This window comes from Callorhinus ursinus, unplaced genomic scaffold (assembly GCF_003265705.2).
Source record: "Callorhinus ursinus isolate GAN/ISIS: 27379988/994484 unplaced genomic scaffold, GSC_fseal_2.0 scaffold5, whole genome shotgun sequence".
NCBI classification, from domain to species: Eukaryota; Metazoa; Chordata; class Mammalia; order Carnivora; family Otariidae; genus Callorhinus; species Callorhinus ursinus.
The window spans coordinates 17,641,752-17,665,260 of record NW_027397067.1 but is presented as its reverse complement, the minus strand read 5'-3'; the positions used below and the strand labels follow the sequence as shown (position 1 = coordinate 17,665,260).

The 23,509-nt window shown below is 38.4% G+C and overlaps 1 protein-coding gene across 1 annotated transcript in view; it reads left to right on the top strand.

The window, feature by feature from the left end:
* The window catches only part of CRH (corticotropin releasing hormone), a 184,100-nt gene that overhangs the window by 74,314 nt on the left and 86,277 nt on the right, over nt 1–23,509 (top strand). Inside the window, exons 7-12 of the mRNA XM_073892838.1 lie at nt 5,908–6,100; nt 6,597–6,723; nt 7,471–7,769; nt 9,221–9,397; nt 16,939–17,118; nt 21,721–21,977. The gene's annotated coding sequence lies outside the window, so the exon portion shown is untranslated. The remainder of the gene's footprint in view (nt 1–5,907; nt 6,101–6,596; nt 6,724–7,470; nt 7,770–9,220; nt 9,398–16,938; nt 17,119–21,720; nt 21,978–23,509) is intronic.

Below are 23,509 nucleotides of genomic sequence, written 5' to 3'. Positions count from 1 at the left end.
GGATCCTATTGGCTAGTATTTTGGTGAGAATTTTTGCTTCTGTGTTCATCAAGGATATTGGTCTGTAATTCCCCTTTTTGATGGGGTCTTTGTCTGGTTTTGGGATTAAGGTAATGGTGGCCTCATAAAACGAGTTTGGAAGTTTTCCTTCCATTTCAATTTTTGAATAGTCTCAGAAGAATAGGTATTAATTCTTCCTTAAATGTTTGGTAGAATTCCCCTGGGAAGCCATCTGGCCCTGGGCTTTTGTTTGTTGGGAGATTTTTGATGACTGCTTGAATTTCCTTAGTGGTTATAGGTCTGTTCAGATTTTCTATTTCTTCCTGGTTCAGTTTTGGTAGTTGATACATCTCTAGGAATGCATCCATTTCGTCCAGATTATCTAATTGGCTGCCATAGAGTTGCTCATAATATGTTCTTATAATTGTTTATATTTCTTTGGTGTTGGTTGTGAGCTCTCCTCTTTCATTCATGATTTTATTTTTTTGGGTCCTTTCTCTTTTCTTTTTGATAAGTCTGGCCAGGGGTTTATCAATCTTATTAATTCTTTCAAAGAACCAGCTCCTAGTTTCGTTGATCTGTTCTACTGTTCTTTTGGTTTCTATTTCATTGATTTCTGCTCTGATCTTTATTATTTCTCTTCTCCTGCAGGGTTTAGGCTTTATTTGCTGTTCTTTCTCCAGCTCCTTTAGGTGTAGGGTTAGGTTGTGTATTTGAGACCTTTCTTGTTTCTTGAGTAAGGCTTGTATTGCTATATACTTTCCTCTTAGGACCGCCTTTGCTGCATCCCAAAGATTTTGAACAGTTGTGTTTTCATTTTCATTTGTTTCCATGAATTTTTTAAATTCTTTAATTTCCTGGTTGACCCATTCATTCTTTAGTAGGATGCTCTTTAGGTCCATGTATATGAATTCTTTCCGACTTTCCTCTTGTGATTGAGTTCTAGTTTCAAAGCATTGTGGTCTGAAAATATTCAGGGAATGATCCAGATCTTTTGGTACCAGTTGATACCTGATTTGTGACCTAGGATGTGATCTATTCTGGAGAATGTTCCATGGGCACTACAGAAGAATGTGTATTCTGTTGCTTTGGGATGGAATGTTGTGAATATATCTGTGAAGTCCATCTATTCCAGTGTGTCATTTAAAGTCTTTACTTCCTTGTTGATCTTTTGCTTAGATGATCTGTCCATTTCAGTGAGGGGGTGTTAAAGTCCCCCACTATTATTGTATTGTTGTCGATGTGTTTCTTTGCTTTTGTTATTAAGTGGCTTATATAATTGGCTGCTCCCATGTCAGGGGCATAGAGATTTACAATTGTTAGATCTTGTTGGGTAGACTCTTTAAGTAGGATATAGTGTCCTTCCTCATCTCTTACTATAGTCTTTGGTTTAAAATCTAATTTGTCTGATATAAGGATGCCACCCCAGGTTTCTTTTGGTGTCCATTAGCATGGTAAATGGTTTTCTACCCCCTCACTTTCAATCTGGAGGTGTCTTTGTGTCTAAAATGAGTCTCTTGCAGACAGCATATCGGTGGGTCTTGTTTTTTTATCCAATCTGATAGCCTGTGTCTTTTGATTGGGGCATTTAGCCCATTTACATTCAGGGTAACTATTGAAAGATATGAATTTAGTGCCATTGTATTGCCTGTAAGGTGACTGTTACTGTGTATTGTCTCTGTTCCTTTCTGGTCTATGTTACCTTTAGGCTCTCTCTTTGCTTAAAGGACCCCTTTCAATATTTCTTGTAGGGCTGGTTTCGTGTTTGCAAATTCCTTTAGTTTTTGTTTGTCCTGGAAGCTTTTTATCTCTCCTATTTTCAATGACAGCCTAGCTGGTTATAGTATTCTTGGCTGCATATTTTTCTCATTTAGTGCTCTGAATATATCATGCCAGTCCTTTCTGGCCTGCCAGTGTCTGCGGATAGGTCTGTTGCCAATCTAATGTTTCTACCATTGTAGCTTACAGATCTCTTGTCCCGAGCTGCTTTCAGGATTTTCTCTTTGTCTCTGAGACTCGTAAGTTTTACTATTAGATGTCGGTGTGTTGACCTATTTTTATTGATATTGAGAGGGGTTCTCTGTGCCTCCCTGATTTTGATGCCTGTTTCCTTCTCCAAATTAGGTAAGTTCTCTGCTATAATTTGCTCCAATATACCTTCTGCCCCTCTCTCTCTTTCTTCTTCTTCTGGGATCCCTATTATTCTAGTATTGTTTCGCTTTATGCTATCACTTATCTCTCGAATTCTGCCCTCATGATCCAGTAGTTGTTTATCTCTCTTTTTCTCAGCTTCTTTATTTTCCATCATTTGGTCTTCTATATCACTAATTCTCTCTTCTGCCTCATTTATCCTCGCAGTGAGAGCCTCCATTTTTGATTGCCCCTCATTAATAGTCGTTTTGATTTCGACTTGGTTTGGTTTTAGTTCTTTTATTTCTCCAGAGAGGGTTTCTCTAATATCTTCCATGCTTTTTTCAAGCCCAGCTAGTATCTTTAAAATCGTCATTCTGAACTCTGGTTCCGACATCTTACTAATGTCCCTATTGATTAGGTCCATGGCAGTCGGTACTGCCTCTTGTTCTTTTTTTTTTTTTTAAGATTTTATTTATTTATTTGACAGAGGGAGACAGTGAGAGAGAGAACAGAAGCAGGGGCAGTGGGAGAGGGAGAAGCAGGCTTCCCGTGGAGCAGGGTGCCTGATGCGGGGCTCAATATCAGGACCCTGGGATCATGACCTGAGCTGAAGGCAGACACTTAATGCCTGAGCCACGCAGGTGCCCCCCTTGTTCTTTTTTTTGAGGTGATTTTTTCCATCTTGTCATTTTGTCCAGAGAAGAATAAATGAATGAGAGAACAAAATGCTAAAAGTGTAACAATGACCCCAGAGAAATACACACTAAACAAATCAGAAGAGACCTGAAACCAGGGGAAAAGAAAGGGAAAGAAAGAAAAAAGAAAAAAAAAAAGAGTATGATCGAATATGATCAGGCTGGTCCATAGATCAGTGCCACACACTAGATTTTGGGCATATTTTGGTCTGTAGAAGAAAGTCCCTCCCAAAATTTTAAAGAAAGAAAAACTTATATATGTACAAAAATAAGGGTAAAAATGATGAAGGGATGGGATATGACTGTAAAGATGAAAGTTATAAAAGATTTTATAAAAGGAATTGATAAGATAAGAAGTTGGTTGAAAAAGAAAGAAGAGGAACTAAAAAAAAAAGGGAGAGAATGTGATCAGGCAGGAGACTAGAACAAAGCCATACACTAGAGATTTAGGGTATATTTTGGTCTGTTAGAAGAAACTGTATCCCAAAATTTTTAAAGAGAGAACAACATATATATATATATATACATATATATATATATATATATATATACCAAAAAATAAGGTTAACTACTATGAAGGGATAGAATATGACTCTAAAAATGAAAAATAAAAAAGATTTAAAAAAGATATTGATAAGATATTTGTTGAAAAAGGGAAAAAGAAAAATTCAAAAAAAAATTAAAAAAATTAACTTTGAAAGATTAAAGAATCATGGGAAAAAAGCCATGAATTCTATGTGCAGTATTCCCCTAGCGCTGGATTTCTGCCATTCTCATTGATCGGTAAACTTGGTCTTGGCTGGCTGTTCTTGTTGATCTTCGGGGGAGGGGCCCGTCGCAGTGGTTCTCAAATGTCTTTTGCCGGAGGCGGAATTGCCCCGCCCTTGTCAGGGCTGGGCTAAGTAATCTCAGGTTTGCTCTCAGGAGCTTTTGTTCCCTGCAAGCTTTCTGTACAGCTTTGGAGGACGAGAGTGAAAATGGCGGCCTCCCAATCTCTGCCCCAGAGGAGCTGAGAACTCGGGGCACCCCTCCTCATTGAGCCCCCAGAGAAAAGCAGTCAATCATTCCCATCTCCCGGGTCTCTGGCCTCACTCTGTGCTCACCCAGCCCGTGATCGAGCGTTTCTATCTCTGGCACACAACCCCGTGTGGAATCTCCAACCCAGCAGATCCTTGCGGTGAGCTCCCGCGCTGTTCCTTCTGTGGGAGGAAGGGGAGTCTCCCTGGATCTGCCGCTTGTTGGGTCCTTTCCAGAAAGTGGTCACTTTTCTGTTCAGAGAGTTGCTGCTATTCTTTTCTTCAATCTCCTCTTGAGTCCATAAGTGTTCAGAATGGTTTGATAAGTATCTAGCTGAATTCCTGGGACCAGACGAAATTTAGGTCTCCTACTCCTCCGCCATCTTGCTGTTTATTTGTTTTTAATATGAGCTATTCAGAGGCCATATTTGGACTCCTCTTTCTCCATGGGTTTGGTCTCTTTATTCATAGATGATGTTTCAAACTTGTCAGTAGCACCTGTGCTTTTAGTTATTTCTATGACCAACCAGGTAGTAACTGAAATCCTGCTGTGCACCATGTGCTAGATGACATGGGGGCAGGCAAATATGTATAGGATATGGATTCTGCCCACTATAATCTTACAGCATACTTGGGCAGACAGGACCTAGATGCCTGCAACATACCATAGAATATCAAAGTGCATAGTACAAACAGAGGAGAATTTAGATTTAAAAATGTGTCAACCATGATACACAGTAGGTACATAATAAGTTAAAAAGGGGGATTCTCATTCCTTACTTGGAGATTGCATTATCCTTTTTTCCCCGGCTTTTATTTGAAAGTATATATTTATGTATTTATTTGCTTTTTTACTTACATTTTTGTCTGTCTACCCATAAGAATGTAAGTTTCATGAGCTGGTTAGGTTTACTATAAGGAGGACACCTTGTAAACAAATAGTTACACATTGTGGGATAAATGATATATGAAAGGGGTGCTCTGTGTGCTCTGTGTGCTCTTCCAGTGGCCTGGCCTCAGAGTACAGAAAGAGCTTCCTAGAAGAGCTAACATTTGCCTTGTGTGAGAAAACCCCAAGGATACATTTATAGCAATGGGTAGATGGATCAAAAGGAGTGCATATTTAACATTTTGTAAGATATTGCTAAATTGCTACATTGTATTTTGAAGAATGAGTGGGAGTTTATCAGGCAGAGAAAGGTACAAGAAGGATGCTATTTTAGGCACAGGAACAGCAGGAACAAAGACATGGCATGTACAAAGGATTGTGTAGTTTGGTGGGATGCCTGGTGGGGAATGGCCAGGCACAGGACTGTAAGAGAATTTAGGGTCAAGTTAAGAATTAGGTGGGCTAAACAGAGCAGGGGCAGCTCTCTCAGTGGAAGGAATCCACATCAGACTTTAAAATGTAAATAGGATGTAAGGGAAAGATGAGTAGGGACATGAATTCATTTCTGTGGATTGTATTTTCCCTCCCTCCTTCCCTTTTCCCCCCTATTTCCTGCATGCCTGCCTTGCTTCCTACCATTTATTCAGTACCTGTTCTATGCTAGTCATTGTTTTAGGCATTGAAGAGAACAAGGCAAAGTTCTGCTTTCATGGAGCTTGCATTTATTGGAGGTGATACACAATAAACAAGTGAAAGAAGGAGAGGAAGAAAGGATATCCAGATGATGCAAGGAGGGAAATGGTTAAGTGAAGGAAGAATGTCCAGTGAGGGAGGTGGTCCAGACACCCTGGAGAGCAGATGCTTCACTCACCTTCTGCCACAGCTCTGCCCTGCCCCAATTGGTTGCAGCCTCACTCGCCCAGCATGAGATTTCTCTCCTTTCTGAACTCACCTTGTGATTTTGTGATACCCATTCCTTGCTGCCTTCTACTCTCATTTTTCATCTCTCCTGTTACTCGTAAACTCCTCAAAGACAGGCTGAGCTTTTCCATGTTCAGATCCCACACTAGAGCACGATGCTTTGAAGCACAGAACCCTTATTTAAAAAATAAATGCCATTGTTGAAAAACTTAGCAAATTACATTTTCAGTTTTTTCTTTTCTCTTGATTTTAGGTTGTTTGCATGAAACATGATCACTGCTACCGAGGCATCCTTTTGCTCCTGCTGAGTAGTGCCTGCCTGCATCTTCAATCTTTGTGTTGACAGCCACATTGTTCCACTCTCCATAAGATGAAGGACCTCTCGGATTGTGCTCCTCACCTCATAATGAGAATTATCAGCAGGCCCGGATGGATTCCTAAGCAATGTGAGCCTGCTCTCCTGAAAATATCTTTAATAATAAATGAAGAGAAAGGCAGAAGGTGCAATATATTCATTTCTTTATTATGGAATGTCCCTGTAGGTTTTTAGTGCCTAAATTTAAAAAAGAAAGAAAGCTATAATTTTTGGGCATCTGCATATCATGAAACAATTTCAGTTTGGAGTGCAATACTGACTATCGAGATCAGAGAGATTTCCAGAGTTTATGGAGGCACCTTGTTTTTTTGTTTAGTTGGGGACAGTTTTAATAAGGGTGATGTTAGATTATTTGTGACCATTTTGTTTAAGCAGGAAAAGGATTATGATTAGAAATATGGGTTAGATCCACCTTGAAAACCTTCAGAAAATTATAACTCCAGGCCTTTGGAGGAGAAGTTATTTTTTTCTAACATGGCAGTAAAGACTCAGTAATACCAGCTTCTACGAATGTGGAGTGTTAGAACTGGAAAAAGCCTTAGTGATCCAGCCTCTTCATCCTGTAGATGTGAAAATGAGATCCAGAGCCATGAAAGGACTTACTGAGGATCACTCATCCCAGGCAGTGATTGAGGCATGCTAACAACTCAGGTCTTTTGACTTGTTCACATTTCCTTCCATTATTGATATGTGGTAAGTGAAAGGGCTTGATGGGCTGTAAGATGTTTTACATATGTGAACTACTATCATCCCATCATTTCAGTGTGCTGCCTCTTATCTTGATTTGACCTCCGTGGGCCTGAGTTTACCTATAAAACAGTTGGCCATAGTTGATATCCAAATTCTCTTCTATTCCTAAAATTCCATTATTTCATGGCTCCTTTTTAAGAAAATAGAGATAGTGGTTGGAAGAACCTTGGAATTCACCAAGAACCTCTAGACTTTTTCCTCCTTTGACTCTCCTTCTTCAGTCTCATCTCTTGCCACTTCATGCCTTTCTTGTCCCCTCACCTACCAGCTGAACTAAAAGTGCAGCACCACAACTGTCTCAGGTTCTCTCATTGTCTCAAACCAACTGCACCTTGATGTGCCCTCGGCTGTCTCTGTCCTGCTAACTCCTGTTTGTTCTTTAAGGCTTGGTTTGAGCATCATCTTCTCAGGAAGTCTTTCCTCATGTCCTCTTATAAGCTTTCCTAGCACACAGTACTTCCTGCTATCACAGTATTTATCATATTGTATAATAACTGTCTTCTTAGATCTTTCACTCTCTTTCCAGCCTGTGAACTCCTTATTTCTGAATACCAGTGCCTACAGTGTGCCTGGAACATAGGAGAGGCTTAATAATTGTTTGTTTTTAATGATATGTTGATCGATTGCTTGTTGGTTTTCTCCAGAAGATGACCAGCAGTTCCACACTGATGCCCATGTCTTGTTTTTCAGCAGACTTTGACTTCTGGGTATTGGATGGTGGGCACAGCCAATTTATGTCTTGAATGGAATAATGAGGGAGTTAAGATTCATTTTCCGTGAGCCACCTCTGAACATCACCCCTGTGAAGTCCTTTGGTGCCATTTTGCTGATGGCAGAAGCTTAAGGTGAATGACTTCTGAACCTTCATCACTGAGGATAACATGAAGCTAGTCACTTGCCATCTCGCCACACCCGAGCATGCCAAACTGCGTTTCCTGGAGGGAATTCCAGAAAGACATGTTGCCGACCCAAAGAAGAAATTGCTCCTTGTGAGTTTACAAGATCTAGTGTAGATTAGCAGTCTCTTTAGAGTTCTGGGGAGATAGGCATAAGGCTTCCTCTGCAGGTGGAGGATGGGAAGAGGTTAGCCATTGTCCAGATTCTCAGAGGTTTCTCCCTCTGAGTTTGCTGAGTTGCTTCTTATATGTGTTAAGTCAGGCAGCTGCTGCTAATTGCTGCTGATTACTGTAAGTTGCTGGCAATAGTAAGTGGCTTTCCTAGCAGCAGTAAAGGCAGATCTTAAGAGAGCAGGAGTAGGGATAGAATAGTATAAATGGCACTGAGGTGCTAAAAGACCAGGAAACCTAGAGCCAGGCAGCCCAACAGGCCGCTTAGCGGGGAAGCCCAAAGGAAAAGCCCAAGGCCACTAAGATTATGGAAATGACTCAATTCTGGCAGGAACTGGGATTCTGTTGTATTAATTTTCATGCTAAACAATGAATGGAAGTTGGCCACAAAGCTTGAGGAAAGTTGCTTCTCAACACTTAAGTGTGTCTGAATTCTGGAGGAATCTAGACTAAAATAAGAGATATGATACCAGATGGAAATAAGGAAATTCAGGATTTTGATAACCTGATCAAAATTAATGGAGGGTAAGCACATAACATGAAACATACAAGTAATCCCAGACTGTTGAGATTACTGAATAATTGTTGGCCTTCTCCTCCTCTCTCCAGCCTAGTTGTGAGGGAAACTTTTCCCCTTCATCTCTGCTTTTCCTTCTTTCTTGGGCTGGAGTGGGAACGTGGACATGGTCAGTCTTTTTTATCATTCATTTATTGAGCTCACTGACTGCACTATAGTAGGCTTTAGGGATATAACATGAAACTAGATGGAGTTTAAAGTATTTTAGTCCTTCTTGCTTTTTCTTTCTTCTTCTTCTTCTTTTTTAAAGATTTTATTTATTTGACAGAGAGAAAGACAGCCAGAGGGGGAACACAAGCAGGGCGAGTGGGCAGAGGCAGAAACAGGCTTCCTGCCGAGCAGGGAGCCTGATGCAGGGCTCCATCCCAGGACCCTGGGATCATGACCTGAGCTGAAGGCAGACACTTAACGACTGAGCCACCCAGGCACCCCTCTTTATTCTTCTTAAAGTTTAATCTAGCTATTCACCCTGCTTGGATGCTATTTCCTTTTCTTTGGTTGGGGTGGGATGGTGTGTGTGTGTGTGTGAGTTCCTGAGACAGGTGGGAGACCAGAGTCCTTTCCTGGTAACTTGGGAGTGAATAACAGACATGAAAGGAAGGAAGGCTTGGTTTAGGAGTCTTTGGATTGAAAGACGCCTCTGAGGCCTGGTTGGACTTGTTACTCTCAGTCTGAGTGAAGTCATCTCAGACATGCATATTTCATCAATGGTTGCATCAGTTGGGGCTCTAGCAGAAAGTATATAGCACCCTGAAATGGTCAATTTGAGAGAGTTTAATACATGGACTTTTTTCAGAGATATGGGCAGAGCAAGGGGTGTGGATGCACCCAGAGAGTAGCAATGGTAGCGAGTGCATTCTGATTAAAATCTGGCAATTCCATGAAGCTGCTGGTTGGAGAGAACGTAACAGCTGAGGATTCAAGCATCTGACCATTCTGGTGCATCATTCTCTTCTCACTGGAACATCTACAGGTATTATTAAACCCATTTACAGTTGAAGCATGTTAAAGAATTTGCCCAATACTGCACCTCCAGTAAGTGGGAAAACTGAGATTTGAACTCAGCTCTGTTAGAGTCTAAATGCCATGTCCTTTCTGATTGTAGCCATTACATTTCTCATCCAAGGTAGGAGGAGATAGGGGGAGGATTGTCCCTTTTGTTATGAAAGCAAAACCTCTTCTAGACATACCTAGCAGACTTCCAGTTATTTCTCACTCGTCAGAATTGTGTTATATGACCCCATTGCTGGATCCCCTTATGTGCCTTGTCTCCCATCCCTCCAGCTGCAAAGAAGGCTGGAAAAGCAAGTGCTTGGCTTTTTCATCCATATAGTGGAAAGTGACAAGAGAGTAGGAGTTGGGAATGATTCTTCAGTCAACTAGCTAGTGGCTGACTTCTTTTTTTCTACAATTATTATGGCACATTCTTTTTTTAGATAACTTTATACATTCTATCTGTTTTTGGTCAATTAATGCAAGACTCTTCACTTTCTGGGTATTTAAGGTGATAACATATTTCTGATCTACTGTATTGTATTGATTTTACATTTTAACTCTGAATACATTTTTATTTTTCCTGTCTCTGGGTTTATGAGAGATACTTCACAGGAAATCTTGTGGGTGCTAACAATAATGCCTATGGTACCAGGATTAGAGATCAAGAGTGGGAAGCCATGAACAGACTTCCTGGTACATAGCAGCTATTGGGGAAAGGGTGACTATTATCATTTTTCATCATTTCTACCTTCAGATGGGACTTGGGTGATTGAGGAAGATCTTGGAAGGAAATGGCAAATGGTGTTGACAAATGGGGCTTGGATGTGTGAATCCTGGTATAAGACATCAGGATGATGCATTCTTGGCCAAGTGTAGAAAATGGATGGAGGGGCAGGATGCATTTGTTCACAAGCTGGCTAGCAGATATAGAGTACTTTAAACTGAATAGGGCCAGAGAAGGAGAAAAAACCACAGCCAGATAATACAGGCAAATCAGTTCTACAGAGAATAAGACTTGAGAGTTAAAAAAGAGGGTAAAATGATTGGAAATGGTGTAATTCACATGAGAGATGATTGAAGAGTGAACTGGAGATTGTAATACTCTCTGCATTGTCCTCTCATTGGACTGATCTCATTGTGTTAGTCATATTTACATTTACTTTGCTTTGTCACATAATCTGAGATAAGACAAGCACCACTGTAATTTTCCCAAAGGGAACAAAGGTAGATTCCAGACCTAGAGATGGCATTAAGTTGATAGCTTAGGTGAAAAAGAGATGTTTTAGGGCTCCTGTGTGAAGGGGTCTGTGGAAAATTTTATTACAAAATTATCACTTATATAGCATATACTATGTGCTGGGCACTATTCTGAGTCCTTAGATTATTTAATTTAATCTACACAATGGCCATATATAGTAGATACCATTATCATTCCAGTTTTACAGTTGATGAAACTGAAGGATGGGGAGAATAAGTGACTTGACTGGAGCCACATAGCTCATAGTGGTTAAAACCAGCTAGTCAGCTCTGGAAGCTATGCTAGATTTCCCATATCAGTGAAGATAAGTTATGTTCACTTAAATGAATTTCTTTCTTTCATAAGGTTACTATTCTGGCAGTTAGGGGCAATGTGGTTGTAATGTGCACTTGCTTTTGAAATATTTAATTCTATTATAGAAGATGATAAATTTGTAAAAAAATAAGTGAAACAGTTAAGTTATGTTATATATAGACAAACAGTAAGTAGAACATGCATGGGTCAAACATAGGTGGGAAGGAATAATAGAATCAAAAGATATCTAATATTCATGAGGTCCTGGGAACCAAATATTCATTATACACTAAATATATATGGGATCTATGAGATGCTAAATATAAAAAAGGCAGAAAGTATTCAGGTCACCAAATGAACATGTAATATTCATAAGACCCTATTTATAGCAGCCATTCTGGCCCCACGTGTCCTCTGCCCAAGAAATACAAATAAACCCAGGGCTGTTAATCAGCTAACTGTTGAGTTATAGTGATGGCCAGAGGTACTTATACCTACATCTCTCCAACAAAGCTAATGTGTGGGCCCAGGGCACCTTACATCCATGAGCACCGTTGCTAAAATCTCAGTTTTGGTCGTTGTAAGAAAGGGGTGTGTGTGTGTGTGTGTGTGTGTGTGTGTGTGTGTGTGTGTGTGTGTGAGAGAGAGAGAGAGAGAGAGAGAGAGAGAGAGAGAGAGAGAGAAAGATTGACATGGAGAGAGAGATTGAGTGAGAGAGAGAGAGATTGAGAGAAGACAAATGAATGCTGCTAACCCAGAATTCAAGCAGTGAGGTCCTTCCAGTCTGTCTGCAACCCTATCTAAATGTATTAACTTTATGGTCTCTTTCCCCCTCTTTCCCCTTCTTTCTCCTTGTGTGTTATAAGTGGATTTTTAGCAAACCATTCCATGACTTCCTGGTAGTACTTTTGGCATTTTGGTAGCCTAAAATGGCATCAAGATAATTTCCCACAGGACCGTGGTATACATTGGCTATCAGGACCTCAGCAGGACCCTGACAATTGTGCATGAGATCCTTATAGGCAAATATAAGCTGGAAGGTATTATGAACACAGAGACTCCTGCTTGTTATTGAGGCAGTATTTGGGAACTAGTGTCCCAGGAAGCAGGTGATACTCCATCTCTCTGGTCTGCTCTGGTGATTAGCTAAAGACACAGAAGATAAGCTAATCAAACTTAAATACATGGTATTGAAAGGTTTTCATGTTGGAGAGAGGTTTCATCATGAGTTGAGCTGTGGGAAATCAATTCCATTTTGGACCCAATATGGGTTGCGAGGGGGAGGAGAAGTATGGGGACTGGCCATGGAATAGAACAAGGTGCCATTGAGTCCATAGAACTCTGAGTGGGGTGAGGTGGGGAAGAATGAGAACAGGGCTCAGCCCCAAGAGGTATGTATGGCAAGAGGGAGGTAAGAAAACAAGTCCCAGATGAGGAGTTCCACAGAGCAGGTGAACAAAACCCAGGGTACGCTTAATATAGGGAAATCAGTGGTTTCCCTGGGGAATATGAAAGTAGCTGCTAACCCCCAGCATATTGGGGACCAGATCTCAACAGATCTCTCCAGTATCGAGGGTCTGCTATGCATGTGATAAGCCAGCCTGGCTCACTACATACTAATGATAGGTGTAGGGAGGGTGGATACCCCAAGCATGTTCCAGCAATCATCTTGTTTCTGCCTTCACACTGTCACATATCAGTTCCTGTCCTGATTCCTTCAAGCTCTGAGTCATTGTGATGTGAACCTTTGGGCTGAGACTTTGAAACCTGGCTTTTTCTAAAGAAGTAGTTTTCAAAAATTTTTTACCTTGATCCACAGTAATAAATACATTTCACATCACAATCCAGCATACATACATTAACATATACATATATATGAAACAGAAACAAGAGTCTCATGAAACTTACCCTTATCACATTTGCTGAACTATAATAGAGTCCATTCCATTTCACTTAAAAAGTGCTAATCACAGCACAGTAAATTGATGTGCATTCCACTAATGGGTTGTGACTCAGTTGGGAAGAAATAGTGTTAAAGGATTTAGGCTTGACTTCTGCTCTTTGTGCTGTCAGGGCCCTGTGCTCCCTCGGGTTGCAGCCCCTGACTTGCCTCATCCCATGGAACCCAATCCCTGACACCAACGAAATGCCTCAATTTCTTCCTCACAGATGGACCAGAGATGAATGGGCATTTACTAGGGAACCCAAACACTTATGATCCAAATAATTTGCATATATTTCTTCATGTAATTTTTGTAATCATCTTATCCATTTGATTATTTTAATATTCCTTTCACAATGAGGAAAATGAGAGACACTGTGTGAATCATCAGTAGTTACAAAGGTAATAAGTGGGATCACTGGGACTTGAACCCATGACTGTTAGACTATAGCTTTACAAGGTGCCTCTTCTTTGTGCCAGTGAGACTCCTACCCACTAATCTCACCTATAGAGCAACTCTGGAGTTTGAATTCCTTTTCCATTTTCCCTCCTGGATCTCAAACCCTCTCTTTGCTATATACACCACTGGAGTAACTCAAGAGTGAAGATTTTATGTAGCAACTTTTTTTGTCTTGTACACATATGTTTGGTGACTGTCCTCAGTCCCATGGGTAACAGTATATATAACCTTGTCTTATCCTGACAAGTATTTCCTAAGCAACATTTTGACTAATGTAAAAGCTGGTGTCACAGAAGAGCTGTCTATTATGTTGTCTCCAATGACATATGTCAGTCTTCCTCCTTAATTAGGAACAGGATGTATGTATGATTTATATCCTCAAGCTATGCCTCTATAACAGGTGAAGTCTCAGTTGTTAGTAATTGACATATCCTTTCTAAAGCCTAAAGTACAACACAATATGAATGACAACATGGCAGACACACCAGGTTCTGGTAAAATTCCTTATTATCCTATAGCTTCTTTATGTATGAAATAAATGTGCCAGTACATGGCATATGGAGAGATCTAGGATAGTAGAATTTTTTAAAATTATTATGTTCAATTAGCCAACATATAGTACATCATCAGTTTTTGATGTAGTATTCAACAATTCATTAGTTGCGTTTAACACCCAGTGCTCATCACAACATGTGCCCTCCGTAATACCCATCACTCTGTTACACATCCCCCCAAACCTCCTCCCTTCTGTAACTCTGAGTTTGTTTCCCAGAGTCCAGAGTCTCCAGTTCCATCCATGTCGATGCAAATGGTAGGTATTCATCCTTTCTGATGACTGAGTAATATTCCACTGTATGTATGAACCACATGTTCTTTATAGGATAGTAGAATTTTAAAGCTTTAGTGATTTGTGTTCAAATTTGGGCTCAGTGTCTTTTTGCTTGAAGGATATTTTCAAATATGTTGGGGGTGATTTTATTGCTGAAGAGGACATGAATAAGTAGAAAAGATCCTAGAATCATTTCAAAAGAATGGAAGCTTGGTCACAGAAAAATACAACATTTTTTCTCATTATAAAATGAATACACATTTATTGTAGGCAATTTTGGAACAAAAATAAAATAATGTACTACCCAGAGTTGAAATAAATGTGCCAGTATATTTATTTCACTCCAATCTTCTTTTCCACCTACCTCAAATAAACATATGTATGCATATGTTTACAAAATTGGGGTCAAACTCATTATTATACTGAAATATAGATCTGTATCTCTGCTTTTTAAAATAATTATCATTGTATAAAGAATTTTCTCCTATGCCACTATATGTTCTTTGGAAATAAATATTTTAAAATTTATTTATTCCTTTCTTGGACATTCTGGCTTGTTTTTAGGATACTTTTAGTATAGTCAATTATTGCTATGCTTTAATATGCAAAATTGTGAAATCCTTACATACAGGAGAGGCAATATGAAAAATTTGAAATCAGATATTAAAAACATAAACAGTTCATGTAAAAGCAGTGTTAACATTAACATTGCCTGCTTCCAGTGATTTGGCTTATGAGGGCTTGTCAGGTACGCTGTTTTGTTTTATTTTTTGACAGTGTAGGTATTTGTTTATTCTACATATATTTGACTTTATGTAGCACACTTCCTCCAAACCCCTTCTTTCTGTTCTCTGTTTGGAATGCTACCTATGTCCCCTCAGTGATTGATGTTAGCTGATGGTGCTCATCAATTAAATTATTCGTGTCGACTCCAGAAAGAACACTGTTCATTAATTGACATTCGTTGACTAATAGATTTCTCTCTAAATGTCATGTTTCCATAGTAAGATGTTTCAGTAAGACATAAAATGTTTCAATAAGTTACTATTTTAAAAAAGGTTATTTCAGAAAAAGGGAATTTGAAAGAAAACCCCCCTACCTTTACCTATACTATATTACCATTCACCTCATAACTCAATGAAGCAAAAACAATAGGAAGTCACCCTGGCCTGGGTTTGGTCTTTGGAGTGCATGGAGACTCCTGCTCTGGACCCTAGGACCACCTGTGGTGGCCGCCCTTTAATTGTTCACTGTGACTGGAGATTTTGGTCGTTCTGTTTCCACTTAATATTCCCCATAGAGATCTGATTTTCTTTGTGTTATGCTAACTATTGAACTAACTGTAGCATAGTGATTTGCAAACCATGTTCCTCAAAGCACAAAGGCAGAGATCTCCCAACTTACCACAATGTTGTTAAATATGCTGGTTCTGGACCTTAATTCTAGAGAGTCTGACTCAGTGAGTCTGGTGTGGGGTCCACAATTTGAGAACTACCCTCTTGGGGAGGGGACTGGGTAATGGTAGGCAGATGGGTGGACTTTAGCAACCCCTCCCTATTTTCTACTAGAATCCAAGTTTTTAAAAAAAGTCTGAAAATAGACTTTGTAAAGAATGCTGTATTTTTCCCACCCTAATATGACTTTCAGAAGGTTGTAGAGACTTTCAGAAGCTTACAAGAGGTGACTGTAACACAGAGTGGTTACTAGCTGTTCCACTTCTGGAAAAACTGTAAAATGCTTTGTACACTACTTCTTCCTTCCCCTTGTCCTTTACTTCTCAGCGGTTGAATTCTCTGTGATGTGTAGGGGGATGCTAGTGGGTATTTTCATGAAAAGATTGATTGATATATTTTAGAGACACTCTCCCACTCTTGCATGAAAGGGTATAAGAAACTAGGAAGCCTGCCTTCCCTCACATATGGAGTTGGTGCCCGAGACTTAAATACAATAAAGTCTTGTGTTCCTACAATTTAGAAGATTCTGGTCACTTGAGGCTGATTGAGAGATTAACTGAATTTTGCCTCTAGAATTCATGTTTTTCTTGAAAAAAAGTTATACAAGGTATGGTTAGAGCATTTAAGAAGACAGAGACTGGGACATCATCTAGCTAAGAAAACAGATTACTTTCTTACTATCTGGTAATAGATGCTAGTATTTGTGGCAGAATTTAATCTGAAAACTGCTCTATCTATAACCTGCCACAAATCACAGCATTTATTAACAAGCTGATACAAATGTAATTTTATATGAGAACATTTATAGTAACTGGGCACCTGGGTGGCTCAGTCAGTTTAGTGTCTGACTCTTGATTTTGGCTCAGGTTATGATCTCAAGGTTGTGGGATTGGGCCCTGTGTCAGGCCCCACGCTCAGCAGGGAATCAGCTTGAAGATTCTCTTTCTCTCCCTCTGCTCCCCCCCCACCCACTCTCACTCTCTCTCTAAAATAAATAAATCTTAAGAAAAAGAACATTCATAATATCAAGTTGATAATTGAACAATCTTTTGAATTATAAAATGAATCAGTTCACATTTCACAGTACAAGAAAAGTTCTCTTTGCCTTAAAGAAAAACCCAGCTTTCTGGTAATAATAATCAGAATAAATACCAGTTCAATTTAAATTTTATGATAACATTTATCTTACAATAAATATATTTATCTGATAATGAATATGTTTATATGACAATGTAATGGCTAGCTGGTGCTTTCTTCATTTGTTTTTTCTTTATTAAATAGCTAAGGAAGAAGCACTTACACTACTGGGAAGATGGAATAGAATACTTTTTCCTATTTCTTTGGATAAGTATAACCCAAACCCTGGACAGTATATATAAAACACACATAAGAAGATTATGAAAGGTGGAAAGAAGAAGGCAGAAGACCGAGGAACCTTAAGACTCAAGGAACAACATAATGGTAAATTCCCTGTGTTTTCTTTTTGTCTCATAAATCTGAGACTTGGGGCTTGATAAGCCAGTAATCTGAAAGCACCAAGTGCAAAGAAAGTGCCAACACGAGCCTGCTCTCTGTAGCCAAAGGACTAAAAAAGAGGCAGCTTAGGAAGACAGAAAACTATTATTTGTTTATTTATTTTTATTTTTATTTTTTAAGACAGAAGACTTTTTTTTTTACACCTCCCCCACTCCAGCCCAATCTCAAGACAGAAAACTTTAAGATAATAATTGCTCTACTCTAGTCAAATACCACAGGAAAACCATGGCCCTACCTTAACCCACATTGGAAAAGACTCCCACCTTCTCCATATTGTAATAAGGAAACCCCTCTGCTAGAGTGCTGTTGGAGGAGACCTAGTAGAGAGTTAGGACTTTCATCACTCCTCAGTGGTAATGAGACCACCTCCCTGCCCCCATGGTATCAGTAGAGGTGTAAGTTATCTATATATAATGTAGTACCTTGAGCAACCACTAAAATACTCTACAAAGAGGTACCTTAAAAAGTAACATAGATAAGTCTAATGGATTTTTAAAAAATGTTTAAGTAACAGTAAAAAATGTTTAAGACAAGCCAAAGAAAACAAATGGAAAACTGGAAGAACAAAGAGAAACAAAAGATACAATGGCATCCTTAAGCCATAACATATCAATAATTACATTAAATGTCAAAGGTTTAAATATACCAACTATAAGACAGAGATTGACAGTATATTAAAAAATATGGCCCAACTATATGATGTCTATAAGAAACTCACTTCAAATATAACAATATAGAAAGATTGAAAGTAAAAAGATGGAAAAAGATGAAAAATGCAGACATTAACCAAAATAAATCAGGAGTGGCTTTATAATATCATATAAAGTAGATTGCAAAGCAAAGAAAATTAGAATAAGAAAGGGACGTTATATAATTACAGAGGATCAGTCTACTAAAAAGAGATAGTAATCCTAAAGGGGGTATGTACTTGACAGTAGAGCTGCAAAATATGTGAAGCAAAAACTGATAGAACTATAAGGAGAAATTGAAAAATCCACAATTATGGTTGGAGATTTCAGTATTCCTCTAGCAACATTGATGGAACAACTAAACAGAAAATTAGCTAGAATATAGAATTCAACAACATCATCAGCCAACAAAATTTAATTGACATTTATAGAAAGCTTTGGCCAGCCACAGCAGTGTATACATTCTTTCTAAGTGTTTATGGAACATATACCTAAATAGAACATATTTTAGGCCATAAAACAAACCTCAACAAATTTAAGAGAATAGAAGTCATCATTATGTGCTCTCTGGCCACGATGGGATTATTTGGAAATCACTAGCAGAGGAATAACAGGAAAATTTCTAAGCATGTGGAAATTAAGCAGTACAATTCTAAGTAATCCATGGGTCAAAGATTATAATGAAGTAAAAAGTAATTGAACTGATGAAAATGAATATAGAACATATTAAAATTTGTGGGGTCATAGCTAAAGCAGTACTTAAGGGAAATTTATAGCACTTAGTGCTTTCATTAGAAAAGAGGAAAAGTCTCAAATCAACAAGTTCTCACCTCAAGAATTTAGAAAAAGAAGAGCAAAATACGTTCAAAGAAAGCATAGAGAGGGAATAATAAAGATAAAAACACATCAATGAAATTAAAAACAAAAGTAGAGAAAACTAATGGAACAAAAAGTTGATTCATTGAGAAGATCAATAAAATTGACAAACGTCCAGCAAGATTAACAAAGAAAAAAAACAGAGAAGATGCAAATTACCAAGAGCAGGAATGAAACAAGGAATATTATTAAAGGTCCTGTAAATATTAAAAGGATAATATGGGAATATTAATAGCAAATCCACATACATACACTTGACAGTTTAGATGGAATAGACCAATTCCTTGAAAAACACAGGCTACCACAACTCACCCAATATGAAATAGACAATTTGAAGATCCTTATAATTATTCAAGAATTTGAATTCATAAGTTATAACCTCCTAAAATAAATCTCCAGAGCCAGAAGTTTCCACCAGAGAATACTAACAAATGTTTAAAGAAGTATTAATGCCAGTTCTACAAATCTCTTCAAAATAGAAGAGAAGGGAACCCTTCCAATTTATTTTGTGAAGCCAGTATACCTCGATACTAAAGCCAAAGATAGTACAAAAAATGAAAAGAAAACTATAGATCTAGTTCCACAATGAATATAGACACAAAGGTCTTAATAAAATGTTGGTAAGTAGAATTTGGTATTCTATAAAAAAAATTATACACCATGGCCAGTGGGTTTATTCCAGTTATGCAAGGCTAGTTTAACATTTGAAAATTGTACAGTGTAATCCACCATATAAACAAGCTAATGAAGAAAAATCACATGATCATATCAATAGATGCAAATTTTTAAAAAATCAACATTTCTTATTTAAAGAGCGTTCTCAGAAAAACAGGACTAGTGGGGAATTTCCTCAGCTTGATAAAATGAATCTACAAAATCCTGAAACCAACATCAAACTTAATAGTGAAAGACTGTATGTTTTCCCCCTAAAAGTGGGAAGAAGGCAAAAGTATCAGCTCTCACCACTCTTCTTTAGCATAGTGCTGTAAATTCTTGCCAGTGCAAAAAGCAAGAAAAGGAAATAAAAGGCATACATATTAGAAATGAAGAAATATATCTCTAGATGTAGATGACATAATTGTCTGTGTAGAAAATCCTGAAAAATCTACCAAAAAGTACCCCTCCAGAAGACAAAACTCAACCCCTATAATAATTAAGTGAATCCAGCACAAAAATGAATTTCCTATATACGAGTAATGAACATGTGGACACTGAGATTAAAAGTGCAGTACCATTGACATTTATATGACACAAATAAAAGAGATATGGGTATAAATCTAACAAAACATAAATAAAACTTGTATTATACAAACTACAAAATACTGCTAAAATAATCAAAGATCTAAATAAATAGACATATATTCATGGTTTGGAAGACTCAGCATAGCAAGGATGTCAATTCTCTCCAAATAGAATGTGCATGTTTAATGCAATTCCTATCAAAATCTGAGCAAGATTTTTATAGATGTAGACAAGATTATTTTAAAATCTATATGGAAAGGCAAAGGAACTGGAATTATTAAACAATTTTTAAACAGAGGAATAAAGTGGGAGGAATCTATCCAATTTCAAAACTAATTATAAAGCAACACTAATCAAGATTGTTTGGTATTCATAGAGAGTTAGACACATAGATCAATGAAATGAAATAGAGAACTCAGAAATAGACCTACACAGATTTGCCCAACTAATTTTGACCAAAGTACAGAAGGGATTAAATACAGGAAGGATAACTTTTTTAACAAATGGTCCTGGAGAAGTTGGACATGCCGAAGAAAAGGAATCTTGCCTAAACCTCATGTCTTATACAAAATTTTAAAAATTTTTTTAAAAGATTTTATTTATTTATTTGAGACAGTGAGAATGAGAGAGAGAGAGAGAGAGAGCACATGAGAAGGGGGAGGGTCAGAGGGAGTAGCAGACTCCCCGCCAAGCAGGGAGCCCGATGTGGGGCTCGAGGTGGGGCTTGATATGGGGCCCGATCCCTGGACTCTGGGATCATGACCTGAGCTAAAGGCAGTCGCTTAACCAACTGAGCCACCCAGGTGCCCCTACAAAATTTAACTCAAAATAGATCTTGGACTTAAATATAAAATGCAGAATTACAGAACTTTTAGAAAAAATAAATGAGAAAATTCAGTTTGAGATCTGGGCCTAGGCAAAGAGTTCTTAGGTTATACACCAAAAGAACATCCATAAAAGGAAACTTGATAAATTGGACTTGGCCAAAGTTTAAAACTTTTGATCTTTGAAAAACCTCATTAAGAGTGTAAAAGAAAAGCTACAGACTAGGAGGACATATTTGCAAACCACATATCTGACAACGAACTAGTATCTAAGACCATAAAGAACTCTCAAACTTCAACAGTAAAAGAACAAATAATCCAATTATTAAATAGTCAAAAGACATGAAGAGACATTCCACCGAAGTGGATGTACATAGGGCAAATGAACACACGAAAAGATGTACAATATCATTATCCACTAGGGAAATGCAAAATAGAACTACAATGAGATATTTCTATACACCTATCAGAATGATTAAAAAAATATATAATACCAAACACTGACAAGGATACAGAGAAACTGGATCACTGATACATTGCTGTTGAGAATGTAAAAAACCACAACCTTTCTGGAAAACAGTTTGACAGTTTCTACCTATGCAACCATTAAGTTGTTTTTTTGTAGTATCAATAGCTAGCAACAATTAGAACTTCCATAGTGACTGGATCTTTCTTCTGATTGACTGGGTCTTTTTAAAAATAGCAGTCGCTTTCAATGAAGTTATGATAAAACTGCAAGCCTGGGAGCCATCTGCCTTAGATGCCTTTGGGTATCTTTTACATTAATTTTAAGCCATGCTATTGCCATTATTTCTTGGTTCTTAGATGAACATCATTATAACTGTGAAATTTTGACACCTTTTAAAAATAGCTGTAATTATTACTATTTCTTCCAGGACATTGACTTTGAACCCATCTGGGACCCCTAGTAAAGTTTCCCACAGCTGGCCCAGAGTAATATTGGGGGAAAAGGCAAAGTTGTTCTGTTTCTCACCTGCTACCTCCAGCTGTTCTCCAGCCGTGAAGCCAAAGGGAATGCATTGCTAGGCATGTATGTACTGTAACATGAAGTATCTCTGGAAGCCTGCCTGAATTTTCAACTGCAGGGCCAGTGAAGAGGACTTGAGTGACCCTCATTGCTCCTTGCTGTTAGGTAAATGGGCTGTGGCACAGAGAGAACTAAAATTCCTCCGGGGATGTAGTAGAGTGTCTGGGTCCAGAGGGTCCTTCAGGTTCTGCCTGGTTGGCTGACTTCCAAATCCAATAGTGGTTCCAGGGGTTTCTTTTCCTGTTAAGTAACTACCCAGAGTGATCCTTCCTCCATGGAACCCATACCTTCATGGGGCATACTTCCTTGGGATTTAACCAGACATTGATCCAAATCAAACCTGTAGCATCCAAAGTCCCAAATGATGCTGCCCTCTCATTAACAGTGCTTTTCTTTTCTTACTTTTTTTTTTTGTTTTTTTTGAGAAGAGCATGAGCAAGTGGTGGGGAGGGAGAGGGAGAGAGAGAATCTCAAGCAGGCTCCACCCAGGGCTCAACGTAACAACCCTGAAATCATGACCTGAGCTGAAACCAAGAGTCAGATGCCCAGGCGCCCCAATAGTGCATTGCTAATAGGAAAAGGATGGTGGTTTTGAGGCAAGGGAGGGTATTTAATGTGTGCTGTCTGCCTGATTGCTTTTGAACCCTGGGGGTCTGGGCTCTTGCTATCTGTCTGGCTGTCCTAGTGTCTTAAGCTCTAGGAATGACAAGTACTATGTACTGGGTTGGAAAGGTCAGCCTTGCCAGAAAGAGATTCTGTCCTTGTTAACATCTCAGCTTGATTAATGTCTGCTGTTTCTCTTTTTCTCTGCATTTTTTGTTCACTAGATCTGTGGTTCACCGGTTCTTTTATTTACTTAAATTTGGAAGGTGGAGACAGAAAAAGAAAAGATTTTTAAACTTTGAATTCTTACTGTTTGGCATCAAGCACATGATTTTTTGGTTCAGATTGGAAGTATTTGGATAAGGCTAAATTTTAATTTTCTCTTTAGTAGATTATCCTTGATTTTTATTCTATCATTGTGAAAATTCACTATAAGTTTGTATGTATCTGGGTTGTTTTGTATTGCAGAATTCTTCAGGCATGAGTGGTGCTTATTTAGGCAATTGTATCAACATCCATAATACACATATAGATATTCAGTCATTTTTGATGGTAAAAGCTTCTTAGGATATGGAGTGGCACAGCTGCTCATAATGGGAAGTTCAGGCTGGTGAAAAATAAAGTTCATTTTTGTGGCAATAAAATACCGAAGAAAATAACCACTTGCCATGCTTATTTATAAACTACAATCCCTTGTAGGATCTTAAACAATAATGAAAAGAAAAACAGAAATGAGAACTTGCCCCTCCTAAGAGTTTACTTTTTTCACTCTACATTCCCTAGCCAGAAGCCTCAATTTTTTTAATCATGAGTTTTTAAGAAGAACATCATTTTGCATTTCCTGGACAATATATCATGCAGTGACTCACAGAACTGGGGTGTGCAGGGCAGGCACATCAGGTTGCTCTAACTGAGAACAAGACAACATGATGTCACAGAGTCAGCTCTGTGTAGTGCGTCATCCACACAGTATTACCAAGCAGCTCTTGGCTTGATTCTGAATCTCAGAAGATGCTGCAAAATGCTGGAGGGAA